The sequence below is a fragment of the Pinus tabuliformis genome, chromosome 2_2, assembly GCF_031772625.1.
Source record: "Pinus tabuliformis cultivar Carrire ecotype Pingquan chromosome 2_2, CPIR1, whole genome shotgun sequence".
Lineage (NCBI taxonomy): Eukaryota > Viridiplantae > Streptophyta > Pinopsida > Pinales > Pinaceae > Pinus > Pinus tabuliformis.
Genome location: NC_142300.1, coordinates 802,701,592 through 802,712,130, shown reverse-complemented (window position 1 = coordinate 802,712,130; position 10,539 = coordinate 802,701,592).

Below are 10,539 nucleotides of genomic sequence, written 5' to 3'. Positions count from 1 at the left end.
TTAGGCGTAGTCCATGAACATAAGTATTGGTGAAAATAAAGTGTTCGGAGGTACCGCCACCTCACCAAGTACGGCTGAAAGAGTATGTAGGCCTGGGGGCATGACACGTGGGGTTCCCATTTCGCTCGCGCCGTGTTGGGGATGGCACACACCCCTGATACCTGCACGATGGGCAAGCCACCGACGGAAGGTGCGTGGGTGACCCTTGTTGCGTGCCCGGATGAAAGAGGTGACCATGTGCGGACGAGTCAGGATGTGGGCAGGTGTGCGACGTGCGGCGACGGGTGTAATTGGCGAGGTGTTGGAGCCGACCCATGGGTGCGATGGTGCACACGAAGGGACGCGACGGTTCGTTGGAATGGGGCGTGTCGAGGTTATGTGGTAGGTCAGCCGGGCATGCATGTTGATGGAGCCGACCCTTGTTATCCTCGAGAGACATGGCCCTTGGGTGAAAGGATGCGTATAAGTAAGGAGGATGCCATTCGACGAAGGGACATCGAACTAAGACTTCTAGATAGCAGAACAAGTGCGAAGGAAGGAGTTGGGAGAAAATGGAAGGAAGAGAGGGACGCGGGTAAGAGGGCTGCACCGGTGGGCGGATTACAGAGGGCGGGTCGGGCTTGGTAGCGCGGACAGGCAGAGCGGGGTGGGTTACCATCCGGGCAGGCAGGCCACATTGCATGCGGGCCATGCGCCCTCACTATGGACTGCACCGACGGGATAGTTTGGGCACCGCGGAAGGGAACGTCGGGCAGACAGGTTCGCAATTCAGGTGTGGTGTTGTGTCGTGCAGGCCGCGGGCTAATGCAGCACGACCACACGACACGACATATTGAAAGAATAATTAAAGAAGATAAATTTATGGTAAGTTATTTTCGCTCCATTGTTAAGAACACTTATTGGAAAATTGACCGAGTGTTGAAGTAGGCACAGACCGTGTACTCAAGTATTGGTAAAGGAAAATGTACGGCGGTGCCGCACCCACTTATGCCTGGTTGAAATACTACCACTAGGATAGGAGTGCGACATGGGGTCTCCCAGTCCCTCTCGACAAAGGTCGCCAAATTGCGGGGAACCCGAGGATTCATGTCCCGCCTTGTCGAAAGCATCCCAAGTGCGGGAAATTTGGGGTTTCCACGTCTCGTCGCGATGGAAATCACCCCAGCTGCAGTAAACTTGGTGTACATCGAGCCTGCAACATCACATCAAGAAAAAGGCTCGGTTGGTCAAGAGAATGAAGGTTTATTCATTGGTAAAGGATCTCGCTAAGGATCAAAGGTGGAGTCTCTTCTAGAGCTAGTCCACCATGGACTATCAAAAGTTGAAAGAAGGACAGAGTGCCGGGGAACGAAGTGCCGAAGATAAAAAGTGCAGAGAGGAGGAAGGACTCGACTTGTGCTTGGGGGATATTATTGTCAATGGTCTACGGCTTCGAAATGACCAACAAGAAGCTTATGAAAGGGTTTTCCTCTCTGAGAGAGAGAGAGTTTTTTCCCTGGCAGATAGCCAACATCCTGTGTTCTTGTTCTTATGTTTTTTGCACCAGTTTGATGAAAGTAAATGCACATGCATTAATAAGAAGAGAAGAAGATTAAGATAACACGATAAATTGCAAAAGAGCTTCACAAATTGTTATCAAGCCTAGAAGAATCCCGCTATACCCCATTGCCCAAGATTGTTCATCGCGGTATCGGAGTTAAGGTGACACATCAAGGAAAGGGAATCTCAAGAACATCCACAAGGTTGAAGCGTCAAGCCAAGAAGTCTCAATCACATCAAGGACAAGAAGGTCTACCATCTATCATTCATCATGGAAGACTACAAAGCAAGAAGAAACGCCTTGTATAAAGGCACCTACAAGAAGAACAAATCAAAGAGGGACCTACATCAAGCTACACCATCTTGAATAATGAAAGGCACTATGAGTCAAGTCATCAAGCAAGTCCATTTGAAGAAAGCAACTTGAACAACATCAAGATCTAAGGAAGGCAAGCCTTCAAGTCATCTCAAACTCTATCATAGTAAGTATATGTCCCCTTCTGAGTATACCTCAATGTCTTTGTGCAAGGAAAGTAACAAATTGGTTGGGACCACTACATGCCCAAAGTCCAACGGTTTGATGCCAAGAGTATGGATTGCTACAAAAAGGGATTGTCCTAAACTTAAGAAGGACAACAACAACAAGAGAAAAAGGGAAGAAGCTCGTGTAACTCAAGAAGTGAAAGAAGACGACAAGAAGCAAAAGAAGGAAGATCCTCCTAGACTATAGTCAACCTCTTGATTAAAGTCTTCTTTCAAAGGGGGTAGAGGTCTCATTGGTGGTCCCATTTATGGGATTCAAGAGAGGATGATATACAGGGCTAGAGCAAATGAATCAAGAAAGGCTACACTAATCGAGGAGAACTATCAAATAAAGTCGCGATGATAAAAGCATAATCAAGATGAGGCACGTATGCATCAAAGTTTAAGTCATGTCATCATATATATTGATTGGGTCATGGGAAAAGTTCTAGAATAAAAGGATCTCTTTCACCAACGAAATGCTCAGAGGCATGTGCTACAGTGGAGTAAAGGTCAATCAATCCAATAAGAAGCAAATGAAGAACATCGCGGTCACAAAGAATAACTATTTGACAAGATCCTCAACATCTCTCGAAAGAAGGCACGACAACTCTGACAAAGGAAGAAAAAGATAAAGGACCCTTGACACATACGAAGGCCTTGGAGATAGTAAGGTGTTAGATAACTGATTCAAGTCTACAAATATGTCATGATGAAGAGAAATATCACGATGAAGTCATGAAGGGCCACTAAATTAAAGTACGGGAACAAGCGAGTACAACTAAGCATCCATGTGATAAGTGTTATGAAGGATAGACAAGGTGACAAAGGAGTAGATAGATGACAAAAAGGACCTGATATATATCAAGAAGGCCACTTTCCATGAAGGGAGCAATGACATGACAAACCAGGGGGGAAAGTGATCGATGGCCGGTACCCTGCTAAGAAGAAGTTCAAACAAAGACTTCATGACATCGAAGGAAAGAAGGAGATCAAGCGGCTGAAGGACCCACGAAGAAGACGTTGTTGATGAATGGACAAGTCCCTAGCTAAGAGGGAGTTCTAACAAGTTCCCAACTACAAAGGAGCTTGGTCAAGTTCCTTGTCAGAGGAAACTTGGGCATGTCTTCCCCAATCAAGGGGAAGAGATAGACACAACATTCTTGTCTTCACTTGGAAAGAAATAACGGGAGGATTGGGCAATCATTTGGCATCTGATGCTCTTTGAGGATGTGTAGGGAACCCAAGACAATAGTAGGCAAGAGGAGCGATATTCTTTGAGGGTTGGGAACCCAAGACAAGAATTGTCCTGGAAGGTCATACTCAGGGAACACCTGGGTGGGCATGTACCTTTAGAGACAATGACCAAGGTGTTTATAAGCCATTGGCCTCGCCAACATTTTTCTCTGGTCTTATGAGAGATAAAGCTGTTAGTGAAGGCCTTGCTATGAACAATGTTGGCTAATATGATGCTATGACAGATGGGTTGCCAATCCGGTTGCCCTTATGTGAATTATTCAAGATTGAAAAATAGCCAAACACCTTGTAATGATTTATGAATACTCCCTAGTTAAGAGGGGGTGTTGAAGAAAGTGTAACTGGGTTCGGTCTTCATAAATGTACTTTTGATATTTGTATTTATTCAGAAAATAGATAAATAAATAAATTAAATATATATATATATATATATTATATATATATATTATATTTGTCATTGAGTTTCTTGCTCATTGAAATAGGCCTATCACATGTTAAAGTGTTATAAAGAGTCAAAAGAAAATGTTGAAGACCTTAAGGGCATGTTACCCCAGGTATATTTATGTATTAGAGTCAAATATATTCCTAACCTTGTGCCTTCGTTCGGGTTGTGCGCCCGTTCAAACCCAAATTTCCTTCAGGCGGGGTAAGGTCATCCCGTGCTGTGTCGTGGGTGTGTGGGGTGTGCGCGGGCACACGTGGGCGTGCCGAAAATGCCAAGTCATGACCGCCCATGTGCCTTCTTTGTTCGGGTCGTGCACCCATGGAAACCCCAAATTTCGTTCGGGTGATTCGGGTTGGCTCGCACAGGGCGGGTCGGGTCGTGTCGTGCCGTGTGTGGGTGCCCGACACACACATGGCCGTGCCAAAAATTCCATGTTTTCATCGCCCGTGTCTCTTCTGCACATTCGTGCGGCCCGTTTGGCCGATGCTCCCTCGGGCCTTTGTTCGGGTCGTGCACCCATGGAAACCACAAATTTCTTTTGGGCCGTGCACACATGGAAACCCAAAATTCCGTTCAGGTGGGTCGGGTCGTGTCGTGTGTGGGTGCCCGTGCAAACGCGTTTGGGCGGGTCGAGTCGGGTCAGGTCGTGCCGTGTCGTGCGTGGGTGCTCAGGAACATGTGGTCGTGCAAAAAATGTTAGGGTGTGACCACCCGTGTGCCTCCTGCACGTTCGTGCGACCCGTTTGCTCGACGCTCCGTCGTGCCTTCGTTCGGGCGGGTCAAGTCATGCCGTGCGTGGGTGCTCGGGCACACGTGGCAGTGCCAAAAATGCTAAGTCATGACCCTTGTGTGCCTTCTACACATTCGTGCAGCCCATTTGCCCGACGCTGCCTTGTGCCTTCGTTCGGGTCGCGCACCCATGGAAACCCGAAATTTTGTTCGGGTTGTGCATACAAGGAAACTCCAAATTTTGTTCGGGTTGGTTCGTGTTGTGTCGTGTGTGGGTGCCCATGCAAACACATTCGGGTGGGTCGGGTCGGCTTGCCCAAGGCCGGTCGGGCCATGTCATGCCGTGTGTGGGTGCCTAGGCACACGTGGCCGTGCCAAAAATGCTAAGTCGTGACCGCCCATTCGGGTCGTGTGCCCACGAAAACCCCAAAATTTCGTTCGGGTCGTGTGCCCCGAAAACCCCAAAATTTCGTTCGGGCGGGTCGGGACGTTTGTCATGTGTGGGTGCCCATGCAAACAGGTCGGTTCGGGTCGGGTCGTGTCGTGTGATGATGCCAGAGCACACGTGGCCGTACAAAAAAATGCTAAGTTATGACCGGGGGTGGGCTTTGTGCACGATCGTGCTTCCCGTTTGCCCGAATCTCCCTTGTGACTTCATTTTGGTCTTTTGTCGGAGCCCATGTAAACTCATTCGAGCAGGGCATTTACTGTGTAAACACTCATTCGGGCGGGTTGTTTGCCATGTAAATTCGTTCGGGCGGGTCGGGCGGAGAGGGCGTCCTGCAAACCCTTTTGGGGGGTCAGGGGCAAGCAGGGCGTCCGTGCAAACCCATTGGGGCGGGTCGGGCAAGGGCATCCCTGCAAACCTGTTCGGGTGGGTCAGGCGACGGCGTCCGTGCAAACATGTTCGGGCGGGTCGGGCGAGGGCATCTGTGCAAACCCGTTCGGGCGGGTTGGGCAAGGCGTCCGTGCAAACTCGTTCAGGCGGGTCGGGCGAGGGGTCGTCGTGCTTGTGAACGTGTTCGTGCGGGGTCGTTTGAGGGCGTCCTTGTGAACTCGTTCGGGGAGGTCGTTTGAGGGCACCCGTGTGAACTTGTTCGAGCGGGTCGTTTGAGGGCACCCGTGTGAACTCATTTGGGCGGGTCGTTTGAGGACGCCCGTGTGAACTTGTTCGGGCGGGGTCGTTTGAGGGCACCCGTGTGAACTCGTTCGGGCGGGTCGTTCGGGCGGGTCGTTCGGGCGGGTCATTCGGGCGAGGGCGCGCCCGGGTGAACGAGCCCGTATCAAAAATGCTAAGTTGTGACCCGAGGTTGGCTTTGTGCATGTTCGTTCAGTTCGTTTGCCCAACTCTCCTTGTCGCTTCGTTTCGGTCGTTCGGGTGCCCATGCAAAATCGTTCGGGCGGGTCATTTGAGGGCGCCCATGTGAACTCGTTCGGCGGGTCGTTCAGGCGGGTCGTTTGAGGGCGCCCGTTGTGAACTCGTTCAGGAGGGTCATTCGGGCGAGGGCGCGCCTGGGGACGAGCCGTATAAAAAATGCTAAGTTGTGACCCGAGGTTGGCTTTGTGCACGTTTGTGCAGCTCGTTTGCCCGGCTCTCCCTGTCGCTTCGTTTCGATCGTTCGGGTGCCCATGCAAAATTATTCAGGCGGGTCGTTTGAGGGCGCCCGTGTGAACTCGTTCAGGCGGGTCGTTCGGGCGGGTCATTTGAGGGTGCCCGTGTGAACTCGTTCGGGCGGGTCGTTCGGTCGAGGGCATGCCAGAGCGACGAGCCTGTGTACAAAAATGCTAAGTTGTGACCCCAGGTTGGCTTTGTGCATGTTCGTGCAGCTCGTTTGCCGGGCTCTCCCTTGTCGCTTTGTTTCAGTCGTTCAGGTGGGTCGTTTGAGGGCACCCGTGTGAACTCGTTTGGCGGGTCGTTTGAGGGCGCCCGTGTGAACTCGTTCGGGCGAGGGCACGCCCGAGCGAACGAGCCAGTATAAGAAATGCTGAGTTGTGACCCTAGGTTGGATTTGTGCACGTTCGTGAATTCGGTTTGCCCAACTCTCCTTGTCGCTTCGTTTCGGGTCGTTCGGGCGCCCATGCAAAATCGTTCGGGCGGGTCGTTTGAGGGCGCCCGTGTGAACTCGTTGGGCGGGTCGTTCGGGTGGGTCGTTTTGAGAGGGCGCCCGTGTGAACTCGTTCGAGCGGGTCGTTTGAGGGCGCTCGTGTGAAACTGTTGGAGCAAGTTTTTGTGCGGGTCATTCGGGCGAGGGCACTGTTACACAGTAATTTGTCACCATCCCTGTTACTCCTCTTGTCATACCTTGGAGGACTCATCCCGGGAGTTATAAGAAGTGACAAAGTATAAAAACATTTGCATTATATCCCCCTGAGTATGTACTCCATGTTCCCTGAAGACACCTTCTGCAGATCATCCCTAAAAAGTGCTCCTTTTTCCATTGGTGCAAGTCCACAATATCCTACCCGCGCCAATGATGGAGATCCTCAAAAGAGGGCGTGACCATTGGCGCTCTGTCTTAGAGCAACAGTCGCACCAACCAAATTTAGTCGTGCTTTTTGCCTTAATGCACGTCCGACTATTGTTTTCCTTCATTACATGGAGCTTTTCTCAGGATAAAAAATCAGTCTTTTGTCGAGCTTTATCCATCTTTATGGCTTTTGCTAATCCGCGAAAGGTGTCCCGGTTCATCGCATCCTCCTCCCTTCTCCATCTATATAAGCTTGTCATTATGCATTGGACAAGGTAGTGTTGGTGTTAGTGCTTAGTGCTAGTGATTTGGTGATTGAGTGATAGTAGTGATGATTATTGGTCATGGAGTGTTAGATGTTGAGTTCTTGGAGGAATGCTAGTGAGTGCTAGAGAGGTTATGCTGCCGGAGAGGAGATGCATTTCAGGCGCCCATGCAAAATCGTTCGGTCGAGTCGTTTGAAGGCGCCCGTGTGAACTCGTTCGGGCGGGTCGTTTGAGGGTGCTCGTGTGTGTGAACTCGTTCGGGCGGGTTGTTTGAGGGCGCCCGTGTGAACTCGTTCGGGCGAGTCGTTTGGGCGGGTCGTTTGAGGTTGCCCGTGTGAACTCGTTCGGGCGGGTCATTTGAGGGCGCCCGTGTGAACTCATTCGGGCGGGTTGTTCGGGCGAGGGCCATATCAAAAATGCTAAGTTGTGACCTGAGGTTGGCTTTGTGCACGTTCGTGCAGCTCGTTTGTTCGGCTCTCCCTTGCCAGTTCGTTTGGGTCGTTCGGGCGCCCATGCAAAATCGTTCGGGCGGGTCGTTTGAGGGTGCCCGTGTGAACTCGTTCGGGCGGGTCGTTTGAGGGCGCCCGTGTGTGAACTCGTTCGGGGGGTCGTTCGGGCGAGGGCCGTATCAAAAATGCTAAGTTGTGACCGAGGTTGGCTTTGTGCACGTTCGTGCAGCTCGTTTTTCCGGCTCTCCCGTGTCAGTTCGTTTCAGTCGTTCGGGCGGCCACGCAAAATCGTTCGGGCGGGCCGTTTGAGGGCGCCCGTGTGAACTCGTTCGGGCGGGTCGTTTGAGGGCGCCCGTGTGAACTCGTTCGGGCGGGTCGTTCGGGTGAGGGCCGTATAAAAAATGCTAAGTTGTGACCCGAGGTTGGCTTTGTTCACGTTCGTACAGCACGTTTGCCCGGGTTCTCCCTTGTCAGTTCGTTTCGGTCGTTCGGGCGGGTCGTTTGAGGGCACCCGTGTGAACTCGTTCGGGGGGGTCGTTAGGGCGCCCATGCAAAATCGTTCGGGCGGGTCATTTGAGGGCACCCGTGTGAACTCGTTCGGGTGGGTCGTTTGAGGGCGCCTATGTGAACTCGTTCGGGCGGGTCGTTCGGGCGAGGGCCGTATCAAAAATGATAAGCTGTGAGCTGAGGTTGGCTTTGTGCACGTTCGTGCAGCTCGTTTGCCCGGCTCTCCCTTGTTGGTTCATTTCGGTCGTTCAGGCGCCCATGCAAAATCGTTTGGGCGGGTCGTTTGAGGGCACTCGTGTGAACTCGTTCGGGCCAGGGCACGCCCGGGCGAACGAGCCCGTATCAATAATGGTAAGTTGTGACCCGAGGTTGGCTTTGTGCATGTTCGTGTAGCTCATTTGCCCGGCTCTCCCTTGTCAGTTCGTTTCGGTCGTTTGGGCGCCCATCCAAAAATCGTTTGGGGGGGGTCGTTTGAGGGCGCCTGTGTGAACTCGTTCGGGTGCGGGTGATTTTGAGGGCACGTGTGAACTCGTTTCGAGCGGGTCGTTCGAGCGAGGGCCGTATCAAAAAATGCTAAGTTGTGACCCGAGGTTGGCTTTTGCACGTTCCTACAGCTCATTTGCCCGGCTCTCCCTTTTGTTTCGTTTTCGGTCGTTCGGGGCCCATGCGAAATCGTTCGTGCGGGTCGTTTGAGGGCGCCGTGTGAACTCTTTCGGGCGGGTCGTTCGGGCGAGTCGTTTGAGGATGCCCGTGTGAACTCGTTCGGGCGGGTCGTTGGGCAAGGGCCGTATCAAAAATCCTAAGTTGTGACCCGAGGTTGGCTTTGTGCACGTTCGTGCAGCTCGTTTGTCCGGCTCTCCCTTGTCGGTTTTCGTTTCGGTCGTTCGGGCGGGTCGTTTGAGGGCGCCCATGTGAACTCGTTGGGTGGGTCGTTCGGGCGAGGGCGTGCCCGGGCGAACGAGCCCATATCAAAAATGCTAAGTTGTGACCCGAGGGTTGGCTTTGTGCACGTTCGTGTGTAGCTCTTTTTCCGGCTCTCCCTTGTCTGTTCATTTCAGTCGTTCGGCGCCCATGCAAAATCGTTCGGGGGGTCATTTTCTGGCGCCCGTGTGAACTTGTTCGGGCGGGTCGTTTGAGGGTGCCCGTGTGAACTCGTTCAGGTGGGTTGTTCGGGCGAGTCGTTCGGTCGAGGGCGGTGCCGGGCGAACGAGCCTGTATCAAAAATGCTACATTGTGACCCGAGGTTGGCTTTGTGCATGTTCGTGCAGCTCGTTTGCCCTGCTCTCCCTGTCGCTTTGTTTCAGTCGTTCAGGCAGGTCATTTGAGGGTGCCCGTGTGAACTCCTTCGGGCGGGTCGTTCGGGGCGGGTCGTTTGAGGATGCCCGTGTGAACACGTTCCGGCGAGGGCGCGGCCGGGCAAATGAGCCAGTATAAGAAATGCTGAGTTGTGACCCTAGGTTGGCTTTGTGCACGTTCGTGCATCTCGTTTGCCCAACTCTCCCTTGTCGCTTCGTTTTGTTCGTTCGAGTGCCCATGCAAAATCGTTCAGGTGGGTCGTTTGAGGGCGCCCGTGTGAACTCTTTCGGGCGGGTCGTTCGGGCGAGTCGTTTGAGGGCACCGTGTGAACTCGTTCGGACGGGTTGTTCAGGCGGGTCGTTTAAGGGCGCTCGTGTGAACCTCATTCGGGCGGGTTGTTCGTGCGGGTCGTTCAGGCAAGGGGCGCGCTCAGGTGAACGAGCCCGTATCAAAAATGCTAACTTGTGACCCGAGGTTGGCTTTGTGCACGTTTGTGCAGCTCGTTTTCCCGGCTCTCCGCCCGTGTGAACTCGTTCGGGTGGGTTGTTCAGGCGGGTCGCTTGAGGGCGCCGTGTGTGAATCGTTCGAGCGGGTCGTTCGGGCAAGGGCCGTATCAAAAATGCTAAGTTGTGACCCGAGGTTGGCTTTGTGCACATTCGTGCAGCTCGTTTGCCCGGCTCTCCCTTATCAGTTCGTTTCGGTTCTTCGGGCGCCCATGCAAAATCGTTCGGGTGGGTCGTTTGAGGGCGCCTGTGTGAACTCGTTCGGGCGGGTCATTTGAGGGCGCCCTGTGAACTCGTTCGGGTGTGGTCATTTGAGGTCGCCCGTGTGAACTCATTCGGGGGGTCGTTTGAGGGCGCTCGTGTATCAAAAATGCTAAGTTTTGACCCGAGGTTGGCTTTTGTGCACGTTTGTGCAGCTCGTTTTCCCAGCTCTCCCTTGTCGGCTCGTTTCGGTTGTTCGGGACACCCATGGAAAATCGTTCGGGCGTGTCGTTTGAGGGTGCTCGTGTGAACTCGTTCGGGTGAGGGCCGTATCAAAAATGCTAAGTTGTGACCCGA